This window comes from Felis catus, chromosome D3 (assembly GCF_018350175.1).
Source record: "Felis catus isolate Fca126 chromosome D3, F.catus_Fca126_mat1.0, whole genome shotgun sequence".
Taxonomy (NCBI): Eukaryota; Metazoa; Chordata; class Mammalia; order Carnivora; family Felidae; genus Felis; species Felis catus.
In genome coordinates, this window is record NC_058379.1 from 43,105,648 (window position 1) to 43,126,239 (window position 20,592).

The 20,592-nt window shown below is 40.6% G+C and overlaps 1 protein-coding gene across 2 annotated transcripts in view; it reads right to left on the bottom strand.

The window, feature by feature from the left end:
- ADCYAP1 (adenylate cyclase activating polypeptide 1) overlaps positions 1 to 20,592 on the bottom strand; it is a 73,520-nt gene that overhangs the window by 42,519 nt on the left and 10,409 nt on the right. The gene's annotated exons all lie outside the window — the stretch shown is intronic.

Here is a 20,592-nt window from a genome sequence, read left to right on the forward strand (position 1 = left end):
TTTTACAATGAGGTTGCCTGTTTCTTATTGTTTTTCTTATACATGAGTGTTGTTTTTAAAAATGGTACAACACTTTGAGATGGCATAACAAGCCCAGATTGTTAAAAAATAATTCCAGGAATCTAGGAAACCAATCTTAATAAAAACCCAATTCTGCAGCCTAGCCTACAAAACTGGAATTACTACATCTAGTGCTAGAATTTTTAGAATTTCTACACTGTTAAAAGTGAAGTAGAAACTGGAACTGGATAAACTAGACTGACTGCCTGAAAAGCTAAGATTCACTAAATACGTCTACCTTTTATTTCATTTTCTGCTTCCTATCATGGCCCCAAAAGTAATGCCACACAGAATGAAAAGAAGAGAGAAAATAATTACGATGCCAATTCCCTTTGTATATAGTAGACGGACTTTATTTCTTGGGCTATAAATTAAGAAGTTAATCCCTAAAAAGCCTATAATGTCAAAACAAAAGAGTAACAAGTTACTGCTGACCTGGAGCATGCTACTTCTCTGAGAATATCTATGGGAACCTAATGAGTATATGAAAAATAAATGAGAAATCAAGTAATGTAGTATGAATTTCATGTTGTAATGGACGATTCTTCAAAGAAACATAGTATGTTGCTGGTACAAAATAGAAAAAGTATGTTAAGAGTTTCAGAGGAGGGATCTTTAGAGAACATATCATCTGATCACCTCCTTTCCCCCCAGTTTTATTGAGATATAATTGGCATATAGCACTATATAAGTTTAAGGCTTATAGCATAATGACTTGTATAAACTGTGAAATGATTACCATAAGAAATTCAGTTAACATTCACCATGTCATACAGATACAAAAAAAGAAGAAGAGAAATAGTTTTGATCTTGGGATGAAGTCTTTAGATCTACTCTCTTAACAACTTTCAAATATACCATACAGTAGTGTTAACTACACGCATCATGTTGTACATTACATCCCTAGTACTTATTTATCTTTAAAAAAAATTTTTTTAATTTATTTATTTTGAGGGAGAGCAAGAGAGTGAGTAGGGGAGGGGCAGAGAGAGAGGGAGAGAGAGAATCCCAAGCAGGCTCCACACTGTCAGAACAGAGCCTGATGTGGGGCTCAAACTCACGAACCAGGAGATCATGACCTGAGTGGAAACCAAGAGTCAGATGCTTAGCCAACTGAGCCACCCAGGTGCCCCTCTAATACTTATCTAGCTTACACCTGGAAGTCTGTACCTTTTGACCACCTTGACCCTCCCCCACCCCCACCACATGCCTGTCCCAGAACCAGGAATGTGCCAATCCTCCCTTGCATAAATGGAAGCTAAGGTCCAGAAGATGGAGAGGTTTCCCTAAAAGGCCAGGCAAGTGACGAGCACAATGGTCCTGAACCTGTCCTCTTTCTGTTTCACATCAATATCAATGCCCCACACAGATCTCTCTCTCCTATGGGCCACACACAGGTTTCCTCCTTTGGGCCAAAAGGCACCTTCACAAAAATTGAGCCAACATTTAAAAATTAGAAGATCTCATACAAAACAGAGCTCAATTCCTGCTTCTTTTAAAAATGAGATCTGAGGGTGCCTGAGTGGCTCAGTCAGTTAAGTGTCCAACTTCAGCTCAAATCATGATCTTCAAATTCATGAGTTTGAGCCCCGCATCAGGCTCTGTGCTGACAGCTCAGAGCCTGGAACCTGCTTTGGATTCTGTGTCTTCCTTTCTCTTTTTTTCTCTCTTTTTAAAAGGCTATTCATTTTTAAGAGAGAGAGAGATCTGAGAAGACATCCAAGTGGCCCACAGGTACATGAAAATGTAATTTTCTCTAATTATCTGAGAAATGCAAATCAAAACCACAATGAGAAAACACCTCACGTCTGTTGAGTGGCTATTATCAAAAACACAAGAAACAAATATTGGCAAAGATGTGGAGAAAAGGGAACATGTGTGCACTATTGGTGGGAATGTAAGTTAGTGCAGCCACTGTGAAAAAAAATATGGAGGTTCCCCAAAAAATTAAAAATAGAACTACCATATGATCCAGCAATTACACATCTGGGTATATATCCAAAGGAACAAAATCACTAGCTTGAAAAGATATCTGCACCCCCATGTTCATTGTAGTATTATTTTTAATAGACAAGACATGGAAGAAACCTAAGTGTCCATCAACAGATGAATGGACAAAGAAAATGGAATATTATTTAGGCATAAAAAGAAGGAATTCCTGCTACTTGCAACAATATTGAGGGCACTGTGCTAAATGAAATAGATCAGAAAAAGACAAATACCATATGATCTCACTTATATATGGAATTAAAAAAAAAAACCAGAAAGATTCAAAGAACAGATTGATGGTTGCCAAAGGCAGGGTGTGAGGGACGAATGAAATGGGTGAAGGTAGTCAAAAGGTACAACCTTTAAGTTATAAGATAAATAAGTTCTGGGGAAGTAACATACAGCATGGTGAGTATAGTTAACAATCCTGTATTGCATATTTGAAAGTTGTTAAGAGAGTAAATATTAAAAGTTTCATCACCGGAAAAAAAATTTTTTACTATGTGAAGTGATTGGTATTAACCAAAGTTATCATTTCTCAGCATATACACATATCAAAACATCTTTAAAAATGAGAAGCTCTGGCAGCAGTTGCCCTTATTTTTTAATCTCTGTGCCCAACATGGGGCTCAAACTCACAGCGCCAAGAGTAAGAGTCGCATGCTCTACCAAATGAGCCAGCCAGGTGCCAAGATCTGGTAGCAGTGAAGAGCAATCTGATAGAGGTAGGACTACCCAGAACTAGAACAAACCAACTTTGTTTTCCAAAATTTCCAAAAAATTCATTCCACCTGGAAATATCCACATATGATTGATACACTGAAGGGAAACCTACTTAAATTATGTTTAACCCACCCCCCCCCAGAAATGAATTCTGTATGATTTTTACAATGGAACTCTACTAAATAACTGCATTTCCAACATGTACATAGAGTATCTTATTATATGATAGCATCCAATGTTGATTATGTTTTCTTTCTTTTAAAGCTTATTGATGAATTTTATTTTGCATAAATGCCAATGATCACAGATTCACTGTGAGCTAGGTGTGCTCCATACTCATTGCTGCTCAGTTAGCTTTATCCTCATAGATACTGAAATGAAAGATAGAACATAGTTTTATTACCTAATATACACCATATGTATCATCAAAACTGGTTTCTAAGTTCTGGATGACACTAGTTCATATTCTTTTATATTAAGTAATAATCTTTATAACCATTTCTTTTCATTGTCACAGTTAGTTCATTTATAAATTCTTAGAACCATGAAAACAATTCAGTCCGTAAAGTTTCCTGAGATTTTTTTCCAAATGGTTAGTTTCAGCCAAACACAAAATGTTTCCTCTTAAACAAACCATCCTCATACAGGCAAATGCAGCAAGCATGGCATTTGGTTCAACCTCTCTATATAAGGGATAATGCTGTAAGTTATGAATATGAAGGTATTCTCACTTAACCCAGGAGGATAGGCCTGTATTACTCACAATATTAAACCTCACTTTGAAAAATTGTATTCATTAAATTAATAAGTGAGAAAATGAATCACCAAAAATGTTAATCTAATGCATAATTTATTGTATTACAAATAAATTGAACACTCCCTGTGCCTTGGGTACATGAATCTCAAACACAAAAATCAGCAAATTTTTCTTTTCACTCAGGTTCATATTTGAAGTAATAATAATCATGGGGACCGTATGGGTAACTTTCACCCAAAAATGCTCCCCCTAAAGAATACTAAAGTTATTATTTTTCCCACTAAAAATTCTATGAATGACGATTTCTCTTCCTTCTTCCAGTCATCATTAAAAATAACAGAGTTAAATTTTTATAAAATAACGCAGAAATCTAATTTGCTAAAGACCCTAAAGAGAATGAAGGCATATTCATCTTTGAGGAAACCTAATGAAAAGTTATTCAACTGTGCAATTAATAGGGCAACCAAATGTCAGACACAAGCATGTCATTGGCTCTAGCTATTGGTTCTAACCTGAAAAGAAAACACAGAGCTTCTTGGCTTTGTCCTGATCCTCTGTGACTTCAGGCAGGGGGCCTTTCCAAATACTTTTACTCCTGCCTTCCATTCTGTTCAAAACTGCCTTTTCCCAAAGGGCTCAGGGGGTAACAGATAAGAGAGTCTAATACAAGGGACAACCGGCTGGCATGCAACCCTTGATCTGGGGGTCATGAGTTCAAGTGCCATGTTGGATGTAGAGCTTACTTTTAAAAAACTCCAATATGAAATTCCTCAAGTTCTATAATACAAATATTTATGGAATTGACCAAAATCTGTTGCAGGTTGAACAGTGAGTAGGAATGTTATGCTAGGTGGAATTCTAAGATGACCCCAAGGTTCCTGCCCCTTATTGTACACACTCTACAATCTCTTCCCCACTGAGTATGAGTGTGACTTGTAACTGGTGATTATATTACATCACATGACAGAAGGGATTTTGCAGATGTAATAAAAGCCCCTCATCAGTGTACTTTGAGTTAATCAAAAGGGAAATCATCCTGGGTGGGTCTAGCCTAATCCTATGAGGTCTTAAAAGTCACTGGTTCCTGGGGTGCCTTGGTGGCTCAGTTGGTTGAGTGAGTGTCTGACTTCAGCTCAGGTCATGATCTCATGATTTGTGGGTTCGACCCCATTTCAGGCTGACAGTGAGGAGCCTGCTTTGGATTCTTTCTCTGCCCCTTCCCTGCTCTCTCTCTCTCTCTCTCTCTCTCTCCCTCCCTCCCTCCCTCCCTCTCTCAAGAATAAACATTTTAAAAAAAATTTTTAAGTCACTGGGCCCTTCCTGAAGGAAGAAATTTGGAAGATGAGAGCCTTACAGAGGCACAAACTGCCATGCTGGGGAGAGGACTATGGCAGGGAAGGCAGGCAGCTTCTAGGATATGAGAAGGCTGCCCAGTGGTCAACAGCAAGAAAGTGTCCTACAACCTTAAGAAACTGAATTCTGCCAACAACCAATGAGCTTAGAAGACCCCAAATCCAGGGGAGATCAAAACGCTGGCAAAAATCCTGATTTCAGCTTTATGAGAGCATAGGACCCAGCAAAAACATGCTTGGAACCCTGAGATAATAGAAAATGTATATATTGATGTCTATCTCTGGTTCCTCACACAGAGCTCCTAAATCCTTTGTGACTTTCTAAGTGATGACAGCCCTAGGAACATCTTTTGTTCTAATATTTGGTCTTTGACCTCAGGAACAGAGTTCCTAAATCCCTTGTAATAGAAGTGTCTAGGTAATAGAAGTGTCTTCCAGGTAATAGAAGTGTCTTCTGTTCTAATGAGTTGACTGTTTGGGGGATCCTGGCTGAGGGCTGGTCACGAGAAGGACCAAACCATGATTAGAAGCATAGAATTTTCAGCCCCACACCCACTCTAGAGAGGGGAGTGGGGCTAGAAACGAAGGTAATGATTTATGCCTACATGATGGAACCTCCATAAAAATCCCAAAATACAGGGTTCTGCGAGCTTTTAGGTTGGTGAATGTATAAAGAATGGGGGTGGTGCCCTCAGAGTGGTGTCCTCAGAAAGTACGGAAATTCTGTGCCCTTCCTACATACCCTGCTCTATGCATCTTTTCCATCTGGATTTTCATCTGTATCCTTTATCATATCCTTTTATAATAAGCTGGTCAACATTAAGTAAACTATTTTCCTGAGTTCTGTGCACCACTCTATTAAATTAATCAGATTCAAAGAGGGGGGGTCATGGGAACCTTAAATTTGTAGCTTATGGGTCAGAAGCACAGGTGGCAACATAGACTTTTGCAATTGGCATCTGAAGTGAGGTTGGGGGCTGTCTTGTAGGACTGAGCCCTTAACCTGTGGGATCTGATGTTGTCTCCAGGTACATGGTGTCAGATTTGAGTTAAATTGTAGGACACAGACCTAGTGTCACAGAAAATTGCTTGGTGGGGGAAAAGCCCCATATATCTGGTGTCAGAGGTGCTTTGAGTGTGGTGGTCGTGTGAGAGTAAAACAGACTCAGTTCTTCACCCACAGAAACTGTAAGATAATAAGTTTGTGTTGTTTTGAGCTGCTAAATTTATGATAATTTATGCAGAAATAGAAAAAATACACTCATTCAATCTTTACAACAACCCTATGAGACATGTGCTATTAATATGCCCACTTTACAAATAAGAAAAATGAGACACAGAAAGAGTAATGACTTGCCCAAAGGATTTAAATGCATAAGAGTCGAACCACATTCATGTACATCATTCAGCATCCTGCTAAAAATCCCCAGATCTTTACTACCCAGACACCTCCAGTGGATGCCCCAAGGCTCAAACACTACGAAACAAATGCCCGAAAGGATAGCATAAATAAAATCAAATGACACACCATAGACAGGCAGAAGTCTGCAATCCATATAAATTACCAATGGTTAGTATCTAGAATGTATTCAGAAACCCTGTTATCAAAAACAAAAGCAAAGACAAATAACCCAACAGAAAAATGAACAGAAGATGTGAACAGGCAGTTAGCAGACAGGGAAAGTCAAATAGCCAGTAAACATATGAAAGAGTGCTCAGTCTCACTAGTACTCTTACAAATTTCAACAACAATAAAGTCTTAAGTATTGGCAAGAATGTGAAGCAATAAGGACTTTCATGTCCTGCTGGTGGAAGGATAATTTGTACAACCCCTTTGAAAAATGATTTAGAAACATCTCATTAAATTGAAAACAAGAACATCTTTCAAGGGGTGGCTGGGTGGCTCAGTTGGTTAAGTGTCTGACTTCTGTTCAGGTCATGATCTCACAACTTGTGAGTTCAAGCCCCACGTCAGGCTCTGCGCTGACAACTCGGAGCCTAGAGCCTGCTTCGGATTCTGTGTCTCCCTCTTTCTCTGTCTTTCCCCCACTTGCACTGTCTCTCTCTGTCTCTCAAAAAGTGAATAAATGTTTAAAAAATTTTTTAATATAAAGACCATCTTTCTAATCAGGAGTTCCACTTTAGAGTACATATTAAAGAGAAACTCTAGCCTTTGTGCCTAGGAAGAAGAGTACAAGAATATTCATTTTGATCTTATTTGTGATAGGAAAATGAATTCAGTGGCCATCATCAGAAGAGTCAATAAGTAAGTGGGATAAATACACAGGCTTTCCTCTCTCAATGTTATCTATTTCTCCATTAATTTAGGTCTTCCTCAATGTTTCCAATAAAGTTTGCATTTGGTTTTGTAGTCTAAGTTTAAGTGGTTTTAATGTTTATTACCAGTCCTTTACGGCATGATCTCTCAATTCTTTTTTTTTTTAAGTTTATTTTTGAGAGAGATAGAAAGAGAGAGAGAGAGCATGCATGTGGGGGAGGGACAGAGAGAGGGAGAGAATCCTAAGCAGGCTCCACACTCGGCACTGACCCTGACATGAGGCTTGATCCCACAAACGGTGAGATCATGACATGAGCCAAAATCAAGGGTTGGATGCTTAACTGACTGAGCCACCCAGGCCCCCCCCATGATCTCTCAAATTCTTAAATTTTAAATATTGGTTAACTGTTGATGACCTTGGTTATATGTCCAAACAATTTTCGTTTCCATACAAGTATTTTGTCAGGGCTTTAGCACACATAACACCTTCCTTTAATTTTCCCAAAAAACCAAAAATCTGGCCAGCCTAAATTCCCCAACTGTACACTTTTCTCAAGTATTGTTGATATCTATCTATTTTCTTCTGGGATTCAAAAAAGTCTAAGCCCATGCTTTGTTCCTTTTAAAACATCTGTTTTTCTCTGCCTGGGCCTTTGCAGTATTTCCTCTCTATCCACATTGAAAGGATAAAATCACTTTGAACTGGCCAAGATGTGGTATTAGGTCTCTGTTAGGTAAAGCACACAGGTCTTGAAAACAAAAAGTGGAAGCAGTTCCTGTCCTTGCAATTTTAGGCTCTCTTTGACCAAAGTCCACTTCACCAAGAGGTTAAGCAACGGTTCTACTGAAGCGAAAGCTCTGACTGCCATTTTTGGTTTCTCATGCTGTAGATTGGAAAGCAGGGCAGAGCTACTACACTGGCGGAGGTTAGTGACCCAGATATTGTGAGGAAATAAGATTGCTGCTGCATAATTGAGGCAGGGAAGAATATGTCTGGAACTTAGGGATCCACCAGGCCACCACTTGTCATTTCCATACACAGCAACTGCACTTGGCAAGGACACAAGAATTAAAGGCTCAGACCTCCCAAGGAAGGATTTGGGTTTCCCACTGGGCAAGCAACCTAGACCAGTAGAAAGATGAGCCAAGGATAGGGGGAGTCTAGACTGATGGCAGATGAGGGAGATAGTGAATATTAGTTGCAGTTTGGGGACCAACTAGAGCCGAGAAAGCATGAATTTCCAACAATCTTGTTACAAGAGTATTTTTTAGAAAATGTGACTGGCCAACGCAGAAGTGGTGACAGGTTGCCATGAACCTAATGCAGGGCATAAATGGATCAGAGTGGTGTTAAGTGTGAACAATGGTATTGCCCTCAAGGCAAAACCCACATCTCCCTCTTAATACTCGTACTCCGGTGCTCGCTCGCCAGTCCCATTTCTAACTGCTGGCACCCATTCTGCTCCCTACAGGCCAGAAGTGCCCCAGAAATAATGCCCCCAGGAACATGTGTCAACCAGTGCCCGACAGGAGATAGTGTACACAACTACACTCCAGTCTCCTTGCCCTTCAAGTGAGCAAGGAGAGTCGGAGCAAGTGACCTTTTTCCTAGTTTCCTGGGTAGGAATGAGCACATTCATTGACTTTTCTTCTCTCTCTCACATTCCCATCCATTACTGGTATTGCCTGGATATTCCCATATCCACCATTAACATTCAAATCTTCATCCCGGTTCTTCTGGGGAAATCCAAAGAACTCTGGGGCAGATTTACATTACAAGCTGATGAAGCATCAGGACCATAACCCCTCACTGGAAGGCTTCCAGAAGTGTAGTCACACGGTCATATCTTTGTAAAATTTCCCACAAAAGATCCTTTCTTTTTTTTATTTTGGTGATGCATGTTCCAAGTGTGTATAACCTCACAAAACCTGGATCCACTCCTGATTAACTGAATATTCCATATATACCATCCAATTGTTTGTTAATTATTATTTGTTTTCCTTCGCTAGAATGTAAGCTCTGATTAGGCAGGAATTTTAGCCAGTTTGTTCACTACTCAATGAATCCCCAGTACCCTTATCAGTGCCAAGTACACTGCTAGTAATTTTTATTGAATAAATGAGTAAGCCCCAACTGAACCATGCCCTGTCCTGTTTCAATCTCTCTGCATCTTTTTTTTCCTCTGATTAGAATCCCTTGTGCTCCCCACTCAGTGGCTACTCACTCGGGACGTATCTCAAATTCCAAGAATTGCATGGGTGGAAGTGCAGACATCAACTGAGGGAGACACCTATAACCACCCAAAATGCCTATTTTCTTATTTGGGTGTGCTTTCTCCTATGTGCCAATTTTAACTTTTTGTTTAAAATTTTTCAAACACATAGTAGAAATAGCACAATAAATCATCATATAGCTACCATGTAAATACAATTGTTAACACTTTGCCATATTGCTTGACCCATATATTTTTATTTAATTGTATCTCTATATGTTATTGCCATAAAACTATTATGTCTTATGATTCACGGATCAGCTGGGTTTTTCCTCTGCTGGTCCCCCTTACACTGGCTCCTATGGCTGCAGTCACCTAGAAGTCGGCTGGGCTGAAAAATTCAAGGTGGCCTCATTCCCAGGTACACTGGCTGGTGCTGGCTGTTGGCTGGGCACCTCAGTTCTCTTCTGTGACAGTCTCAGGGAAGGTTTCAGTAGGGGAAGGTGAAATCTGCAAGGTCTCTGGGGGTCTAGGACCACACAACATCACTTCAGCCATATCCTTTTTAAAATGTTTTATTGAGGTTTAATTTCTATACTTAAATTTTCATTTTAAGTGTACAATACAATGATTTTTGGTAAATGTGTGGAGTTGGGCACCCATCACCACAATCCAGTCTTAGAACACTTTTTTTTTACGCCAAAAAGATCCCTGATGACCATTATAATGTCTGTTTCTACCCTCGGCTCCTGACAACCACTAACCTACTTACTATCTTTATGTATTTGCTTTTTCTAAACATTTCATATCGATGGAATTGTACAATGTGCAGTCTTTTGCATCTGGCTTCTTTTATTTAGCATAATGTTTTTGATGTTCATCTGTGTTATAACATATAGCAATAGTTTCTTCCTTTTTTATGGCTGAGGAATATTCCATTGTATGCATACATCACATCTTGTTTATCCTTTTGCCAGTTGATGGACATCTGGATTGTTTCCAGTTTGGGACACTCACAAATAATGCTGCAACAAACATTCATATACAAGTCCTTGTGTGAATATATATTTTCTCTTGGGTGAATACCTAGGTGAAGAACTGCGGGGGATCACATAGTAAATGTACATTTAGCTTGTAAACTGTTTCCCAAAGTGGCTGTACTATTTTACAAGCCCATCCATAATGACTGTTGATCTAGTTTCTGTGCCTGTTCCCATCTCTTTTAATCTAGAACACACTCTACCTCCTATTTTCATGAAACTTAGTTTTTTAAGAGACCTGGCCAATTGTATTGTACAATCTCCCACATCCTACATCTGACTTTGTTTCTTAACCTATTTCTCTATTCCTTCTATTTTCAGGAACTGGAAGACGTAAAGACTTGATTACATTCAAGCTAACGTTTCTGATAAGTGGTGATATGTACATCATATTGCATATATCAGGAAGCACATAATGTCTGATTGTCCTACTATTAGTAATTGTAAAATCGATCACTATATTGGGGTGGTAAAAGCCAGATACCACCAACTTTAAGGTGTTTCTGACCCTGGACAGTTACCAAGTAATCTGTGGAGAAATTTTATGCCCATTGCCAAAAAAATTAAGTGGGAGGGGGTGTTTTAGGGAGTTTACAAAATATTAAAACACAAGGTGATGATTAAAATTAAAAATGTAATATCTTAAGGACAATATGTATACTTATCATCTGGAAAGAATTAAGTAGTATAGTTGAGTCTGCATTTGGCCTTGAGTTTTCTGGTAACCAAAACAATAAAGCAAAGACATATAGTATGAAGTCTCACTTCCAAATAGAATAAGGCACATAAATTCTCCCATAAAGTGAATTGGACTCTAGCATCTCACAGTGATGCTTATACAGACACATTGAATAATGTAGTGGATAATTATTTTAATAAGTATGAGAGCCTGGACATTTGTATACTTTGACTGAAGTATCAGCCTTCCGCATCTGAAAAGAAAGTTTTCCTCCATCAAACATCAATTTTATAGACAGACACTGAACGGTGAGAAAAGGGACACCTGCCAGATCAATTAAAGCAGCCCTAGAAATCAGTAAAACACCGATTAGCCTAACACTATTTAGTTATTCTTACAAAGATATTTCTAAGGGATCTATGGTTATACACACACACACACACACACACACACACAGTCAAGAATGTTTTCTTTTTTTTTTTTTAATGTTTGTTTATATTTGGAGGTGGGGAGGCAGAGTGGCAGAGAGAAACAGAATCTGAAGCAGGCTCCAGGCTCTGAGCTGTCAGCACAAAGCCCAATGCGGGGCTCAAACTCATGAACCATGAGATCATGACCGGAGCCAAAGTCGGATGCTTAACCAACTGAGCCACCCAGGTGCCCCAAGAACATTATTTTCTGATTGTCTCCTATAATACAATAAAATAACTTAAAGACCCTGGAAAAACAGATAAACACAATTTCAACAAATCTTTTTTCACGGTCTTCCTTTCTCTGTCTCTCATTCTCTCTGTCTCATCAGATGTCACAAGCAAACTGCTGGCAAGTGCTAAACTGCAATAAAATTGTGACAAATGACTAGAATGCCAGTCTTCTGTGTTGCAAAGTGGAGGAAAATACATATGTTTTTGATCCTAGACATGCAGATGGCATGGCTAAAAGTGTTGGGGAAATTTAGAAACCTGATTTATATTCTTGCCAGAGACAGAGCAACCTGCTTCCTCAGAAAAGCTACCAGGACCACAATATTTTTTCTCAAAAAACAGCTTCAGATCTACTTACAAACTCAAAAAAAAAAAGTGCTTTGTTGATAAATCTGTATAATAAAACATGGGAGAAATTGCTTTGTCTTTTTAAATACTCCTAGTCTTTAAAGTCCAGAAAATATTTTAATTACAACTCTACTACCTGCTAATTAAGTAGCCCTGGGCAAGTTACTAATGTCTCAAAGTTTCTGCTTCCATGTCAGGGATAATACCTATTTCTCAGAGTTGTTTTGAGTGAAGAAAATACTGTAAATCAAATGCTCAGCACTGTGTAAGTGCTTCCTAGATGGCAGCGACTACTGCTGCTGAATATGTTCAAGGTTCAACTCCCCCACTCCAGCCACCCCCCTCCCCAGCCCCCCTCCCTCCAGGCCCCCTCCGGCTCACCCCCTCCCTCCAATTCCCCTCTCTCCAGCTCTCTTCCCTCCAGACACCCCCCATCTCCTCCCTCCAGCCCCTCTGTCCCCAGACCTCCCTAGGCCCCCTTCCCTCATGCCCCCTCCAGCTCCTTCCTTCAGGCTTACTGACTGAGCCTGCGCAGTGGGAAGGAACACAGAAGAAAAGACAGTGACTCTTTGTTAATAGCTGAGCAAGCCCTCCACAGGAATTCTGCTAAGGAACTGGAGAAAGGGTCAGGCCTGAGGGTGAAGAGGAGCTTCAGACTACTTCCCTTCCTTATCCACTTGTTTCACCTGCAAATCCAACGGCAGGTGGAGAATGGCCAGACCGAAGAGCATTCCCAGTACTACAGCAAAGGGCAAAATAGAGAGTAAGAGCCCATGACTTTCAGCTGGCATAGGCCCACTCCTTGACCTTTAGTCTGTGGCTTTGCTAGGAACCCCTTCAGCAGGAAGTGACTAAGGAAGGGTGAATTTAACCACAGTAACCCCACACACTAGTAAAACCTGCCTCACAATCTAATTAGCCACTCCTCTTCCCAAGAAACACTGGCCAGGGAGGTCAGGAGACAGAAGTTTCCCCATTTGTGAGCTGCAGGGGAATTCTAGGTATGGGGAGAAGGGCTTTGTCCCTTTGACCTTTAAGGATCTCTCATTGCTTCAAAGCCCCTGGGTTTTCAGTACAGCTATATGCTAGTGGGTTTATCACAATGAGTTAGTAGCTGAATGTGTTAACTCTTTGAGGTGGGAATAATTAGTATGGTTCTCCTCAAAGGTGAAATTTGTTTTATAAATACAAACATTGTGACAAATTTCTCCATTCCTCAAGGAGAGTGCCAGTAGCATGTGGAGACAATGTTTGGTTGGGCTGGGTTCCCATGCTTTGCAGAACATTTAGCATCCCTGGTCCCAAGACATTAAATACCAATTGTACCTCCCACTCACTGTGACAACCAAAAGGGTCCCTATGTGGCTCCAAATGTCCCTTGGAAGGTGCCCCACACCTGACTGAGAATCACTGACTGAATATCAGATGGTCTTGCTGACAATAGTTAATAAACGGTTTTCATCCCTTCTTTTAAGCCATTAATTCTTGATAAACAAGCCAAATGCTTTCATATTTGTCTTTCTACTTATTATGGTCAGAGAGAATAAATTCCATTTACATAATAATTTTACATATTTATTTATTAACGTTTATTTAAAAAATAAAGGTCATTTGCTTATTTTGAGAGAGAGAGAGAGAGAGAGAGAGAGAGAGAGAGAGAGAAAGCACGACCAGGGGAGGGGCAGAGAGAGAAAGGGAGACAGAGAATCCCAAGCAGGCTCTGCACTGTCAGTGCAGAGCCGATACTAGGCTCAAACCACAAACCATAAGATCATGACTTGAGTCGAAATCAAGAGTCAGATGCTTAACTGACTGAGCCACCCAGGCCCCCCCAAAATTTTACATATTTAAAATAATGCACTTAGTATAGTACTCAACAAATAGCTACAATTTTATTAGTACCATTATCATCTTTATTGGATTATTAAATATTTGTTAAAAGGAAAGTCAAAAGCAATAATACTTTATACCATTTTAAACTTAAATTTCACCTGAGAGGAATTATTTTTGTTTTCCAATCCCAACACTAGCACTCTGATCTCTCCAAAACTCAATTTCCTTACCTCTAAAGTGGGGGTGATGGTATTGACAGTGTGAGGTTTTTATGAGGCTTAAATGAGACTGTGTCTGTGAAGTATTGGTAAATGATAGCACTAGGCAGCTTTCTCCCCGCCCCCCATGTTATATTAACAGGTTGGGGGCAGAAAACAGGCAAGAGGCAGTAAAAGAAACCTCAGCTCCTGAAATCTCTGTGTTATCCAGTTCCCAACATCAAAGTGCATTCTAATCACCTGGGAATCTTGTGAAAATGCAGATTCTGATTTAGCAGGTGAGGGTAGGAAGAGGGGCACTCTGAGATTCTGCATCCAACAAACTTCCAAGGAGAAGCTTTAGAGCCAGACAGATCTGATTTGCATCTGACTCAATCCATAATTCTGTGATAAGTTATCTTTGAGACTCAGTTTCCATATCTGTAAAATGGATACACATACTGTATAATAATAATATAATGTAATATAATCATATAATAATAATATACACCTTATATAATCAGCATGCTATTTATATAATATAGCATATATAAAGCAATTGCCACATTATAGGCACTTAGTATAAATTCTACTTTCCTACCCAGAAGAAAACTTGTAGAGAGTTTTGAAAAGGGTTTTCTAACTAACAAATTTCAGTGATACAGCTTTACCTTTCTGTAAAGGGGATTTGGGTACACTGTGAGGTCTGTTCAAAATATTTGCTGCCCTCGCTGGGGGAGGATTGTATACCCTAATTTCAGTGATGTCAGACTCAGAGCCACATGACTTCTATAAGCCAAAGTGACAGAAATAGAAGTAAATTACTCCATCTGCAAGCTGAAGTTTCAAGAGCTAACACAAGGTTCCACTGTCACTGTCACTGTCACTGTCCCAGAAAGGAGCTGCTCTGGGGTGCCTGGGTGGCTCAGTCAGTTAAGCGTCTGACTTCATCTCAGGTCATGATTTCACAGTTTGTGAGTTTGAGTTCCACATTGGGCTCTGTGAGGACAGGTCAGAGCCTGGAGCCTGCTTCAGATTCTGTGTCTCTCCCTCTGCCCTTCCCCTGCTCATGCTCTGTCTCAAAAATAAATAAGTATTATGGGGCGCCTGGGTGGCGCAGTCGGGTTAAGCGTCCGACTTCAGCCAAGTCACGATCTCGCGGTCCGTGAGTTCGAGCCCCGCGTCAGGCTCTGGGCTGATGGCTCGGAGCCTGGAGCCTGTTTCTGATTCTGTGTCTCCCTCTCTCTCTGCCCCTCCCCCGTTCATGCTCTGTCTCTCTCTGTCCCAAAAATAAATAAACGTTGAAAATAAATAAATAAATAAATAAATATTAAAAAAAATTTTTTTTTGTCTTTAAGAAAGGAGCTGCTCCTTCAGCCTCAATCCTAGAGTAAAGATGTGGCAATAGTAAAGAATTTGTGTGGTTTTTTTCCCCAGGGTTCCTGGCACAGAGCTTCTTAAAACACTTGGAATTTCCTGAATGACAGGAGTGTCTTTGTTATCTAATGATGTAACTATGGTGGGCACCTAGATAGCTTTCAGGATACCAGAAAGATCAACCATGTTGACTACAGGGTTGGAATTTTGGGTCATCCTGACTCTGGGAAGCAGAGTGGATCTGAAGATTGAGTTGAATCATGTGAAACTCTGGACACTGAAGCCCAGTGGGGCTTCCTGGTTGGTGAACATGGTAAATAGCTGAGAGTATGATGCATGCTGACACCACCCCCGCCACCCCTGCCCAGGAGAGGGCACAGCAGCTCTGTATTCCCTCCCAGACTTTGCCCTATGAGGATCCTTTATAATACAACTGCAGTCATAAGTATCGCACTTTCTTGAGTTCTGTGGATCACTCTAGCAAATTATCAAACCCAAGAGAGTCGTAGAAACCCCTGATTTTTATAGCCAGAATTATGGGTGGCCTGGGAACCCCTGAAGTGTGTCCAGTATCTGAAATAAGGACAGTCTTGTGGATAACTGGCCCTTAACTTGTGAGGCGTGACCCTATCTCCAAGTGGTACATATCAGAAATGTATGGCAGGGCACCCAGTTGGGAGCAAACCAGAATAGGAGACACCCAGCTGAACTTCACCAACATACACCATGAGGGAGAAACAAACCTCCAATTTGGTGAGCCAACTGAGATCTTGGAGTTGTTTATTTTGGAACTCGGTATAATCTAATCTGACTGGTACAAAGTAGACAGTACTTAGATTCCATTCTGAAGGAATTATGTCTCATTAACTAAACTGGTTAGTGTGGTGAGGAATGTGGTATACTGCACAGGGCATACAATGCGCTGTGGTGGCTCTCGCTGTTGACTGCCCAGCACATTTTACCCCATTCCCCCTTGTCAGGTAACTGTGGCCCCATCCCTAGATCCAGTGGTGGGCGTGTTCCACAAGCCTGGCCAATCTTACTGATGAGGGAGCATAAGGCAAAATGAGGCTGCAAACCAGCACCCCCGCCCTACAGGTGGGATATGTGTGATATTCCTCAGGCACTCCTGGCTGCCCATGAACAAAGGAAAGGGGAAGACACATGGTTAACTGATAGATCACAGGACCTGAGTCTCCATCAGTTTACAAATATCTTAGTAAATTAAAAGAAAAAGACAATCTTATCAATAACCTAATCTGCAGAAACTCCCTATTGTCTTAATGATAATGCTTTTTGAGAGGGAAAAACCACCTTAGCTTGTCAATAGCAAGGCCTCCAGTAATCTGTGAGTCTTCTTTAGCATATGGAAATTCCTTTAAGAAACTTCCTCTTGGAGCCTCTGGGTGGCTCAGTTGGTTAAGCGTCCCACTTTGGCCCAGCTCATGATCTCACAGTTCATGAGTTCAAGCCCCACACCAGGCTCTGTGCTGACAGCTTGGAGCCTGGAGCCTGCTTCGGATTCTATGTCTCCCTCTCTCTCTCTCTCTCTCTCCCTCCCCAGCTCATGCTTGCACTCTCTGTCAAAAATAAATAAATTAAAAAAAAAAAAAAAAAAGAAACTTCCTCTTGACTTTATCCCTACCCCCAACTCTGCAGTATATAAGCAGTCACTTTTCACAACCCCAGTTCAGCTCTTTCTGCCCATGGGTCCTGTCCCTGTGCTTTAATAAAATCACCTTTTTTGCACCAAAGATGCCTCTAGAAATCTTGCCTGGCCTTGCTTTGCCCGGCTCCAGACCTTCACTCCAAAGCCCCATCATTACTACCTGCACACAGTGATGGGCAAGCATCCCACAAAGCAGGTCAGCCTCTTTCCCTGGGGTCACTAAGATGAGAGTGTGGCTGAGGCTAGCCCCTTTCTCATCCTGTGGAGACAGCGTGTCTGCAGGGGGAAGTCTAGAAGGGACAGCAGAGATGGAAGACAGACAGCCATTAAGAGAGACGTCATGTCAGGGCTCTAAGCCCTGGTTCCTATAGCTCTACCTTTCTCTCTGGGAGCCAGCCCAGAATCCCTCTCAGCTGCATGAGACTTGAAATTACTGTTTTTCCTTAAGCTGATTTGAGTTGGGTATCTGTCATGATAAGCCAGATGAATATAAACTAACTGAAACAATTCTGGCTATAAGAGAACTCTGTTGGTAGAGTTTGTATTTTATTTTAATTAGTGGTATTTTTAAGTTGGTGGGTTCTGAATTCTAGCTGAAAGGAATCCTAAAATCCACCAAAGACAGAGAGATAGCCAAAGAAATAGAAGGACTACAACGTGAACAGAAAGACTTCTATTTCTATAATTCCTCCTGGGTAGGCCTGGCATGAGTAACAGTCATCTAAATATATAAATAGTATTAGCCCTGACAAATAAGCCCTAATCATCTCACTATGAGCCAACTTTTCCAGAATTATAAGTTGTTTTTAAAAGGACTAGAACTTAACAAATTTGTTCTTTTTTTTTTTTAATGTTTATTCATTTTTGAAAGAGAGGGAGTGAGAGCAGGGGAGGGACAGAGAGAGAGGGAGACACAGAATCTGAAGTAAGCTCCAGGCTCCGAACTGTCAGCACAGAGCCCAACGCAGGGCTCAAACCCATGAAACATGAGATCACGACTTGAGCCGAAATCAGATGCTCAACCGACTGAGCCACTCAGGTGCCCCTAATAAACGTTTTTAACCTTAAATTCCATTTGAGGAATGAGTTCACAAGTTTAGGATTTAACACTGTGACAGTTTTAAGTCAAGAAAAAATGAGCCCAGTCTCTCCACCGTCTATACATAGCATGCAGAATATGTGTTTGGCATCAGACAGACCCTAGTTCATATCCCACTTGGCTGCCTACCACCTGTCATGCCTGGGGCAAAGTTACTTAGTTCCTCTGAGCTGTAGTTTCTTTATCTGTACATACAGATTGGTAAGTACACTGTATTTATGATGTAGAGATTAAACGAGATATAGCTCGGGGAAACTTGGTGGCTCAGTCCATTGATTTTGGCTCAGTTCATGATCTCAAGAGTTCGTGAGTTCGAGCCCCTGAGTCATCGGGCTCTGTGCTGACAGCATGGAGCCTGCTTGGGATTCCCTGTCTCCCTGTCTCCCTCTCCCTCCCCTGCTCACTATCTCTCTCCCTCAAAATAAATAAATAAACATTAAAAAATGAGATATAGTTCATGTAAAATACTTAGCACGTATATTTAGCAGGGCATGTATTCTATGCTGATAGCTATTATTATTATCACATCAAGTAATCTAGGCTGCTTCCAGATTATCTAAATTGTGCTATTATATACAATGGAATCCTCTGTCAAAAACACTCTTGGTGGAAAGTTTCTCATGGGGTTGGAAAAATGCCTACTTTTTCTTCACATTTGTATCATTATCTTATCATTTAAGGGTTGTACTTTGGAAAAGCAACAACATGGATGGGGAGAATATATTTTAAAATGAAAATAATCGCTTTCAATTTGATCATTAAATTTATTTTTTGTAAGATTTTAAGTAATCTCTATACCTGACGTAGTGCTTGAACTCACAACTTCCAGATCAAGAGTCTCATGGTCCACCGATGGAGCCAGCCAGGTGTCCCTGATCACTAATTAAATTTTAATTTTAATTTTAAAATATATACCCTAGGGGTGCCTGAGTGGCTCAGTCGGTTAAGCATCCAACTTCAGTTCAGGTCATGATCTCATGGTTCTTAGGTTCGAACCCCACATCAGGCTTTGCATTGGTGGTGTGGAGGCTGCTTGGGATTCTCTCTCTCTGTCTCTCTCTGCCCCTCCTCTACTCTCTCTCTTTCCAAATAAACACATAAACTCAAAAAAAAAAAAAAAAAAGTTTAAAAAATTCTACCTCAAACTGAAATAAGAATGGCTGACTACTAAAGTGCCAATTCTTTTTCCAAAAACCTAGCCCTTTAAAAAGATATGAAAATACAGTGTTATTAGCTCATGAAAATAAATTCACTCAGCCAGATGGTTTCCATTTGGTTCAGGCAAGTATTCCCAGAGAAATGGCCCCTGGAAAGCAATCTCTCCACACCAGGCTTCCTGTGGTTGGATCTTGGAGCATTCCAGTGCCTAAATTTCCTAAATCTATTAAGCAGCAAATAAGGGCTTAGAGGCTGTCACATTTGTTCCAAAGATCTGAGAGTTCTAAATGCATAGCAATAAGAGGCATGTATATGTTAAAGTAGGACTCAGCAGAAATAGGTACTAAGAGAAATCACATGTGCCTAATGTGATTAAGGTTATCCTGGCCATCCCCACCACCACCACCACCACTTTGCCCCATGAGTAAATAAGGAAAAATCTAAAACTTTGGCCCTGGGACTTTGTCTGGCTTGGTGTCCTAAAATTGTTCCTTTGTGGGTCACCCGGGTGGCTCAGTTGGTTGAGCAGCCCACTTCATCTCAGGTCATGATCTCACAGTCCATGAGTTCGGGCTGTGCTGAGAGCTCAGAGCCCGGAGCCTGCTTTGGATTCTGTGACTCCCTTTTTCTCTGTTGCTCCCCACTCATGCTCTGTCTATCTCTGTCTCTCAAAAATAAATAAATGTTAAAAAAATTTTTTTAATTGTTCCTTTGTAAACACATCTTACAAAAGCCTAAGAGGGAGTTTAGAGGTTGGGGTCTTTGCCTTTCTTCCTTTCCTGTCACATTACGAAAAAAGGAAATTAGTCATTAGGAAATGAATTTCCAGTCCCTTCAGGACTAGCAACAAAACAAAACAAAACAAAACAAAAACACCACAACAACTCATCATTTGCTGGGGTAACCTGAAGGGAGTGATTCCACAATTGCTCCATTACTATCACCGCCAGGATAGGAGGTCTCCCCTAATTGGTTGGGCAAAGCTTGCAAAAGGGAGAGGAGAAAGGACACAATAAAAAGCCAGCCTGAAGCAGATGGTTATATGGTGGGTGTAATGGGATTAGGTGAAGATGAGAATCTAGTCAAACAGCAGTAATCAAAGGAGGAATTACTTTA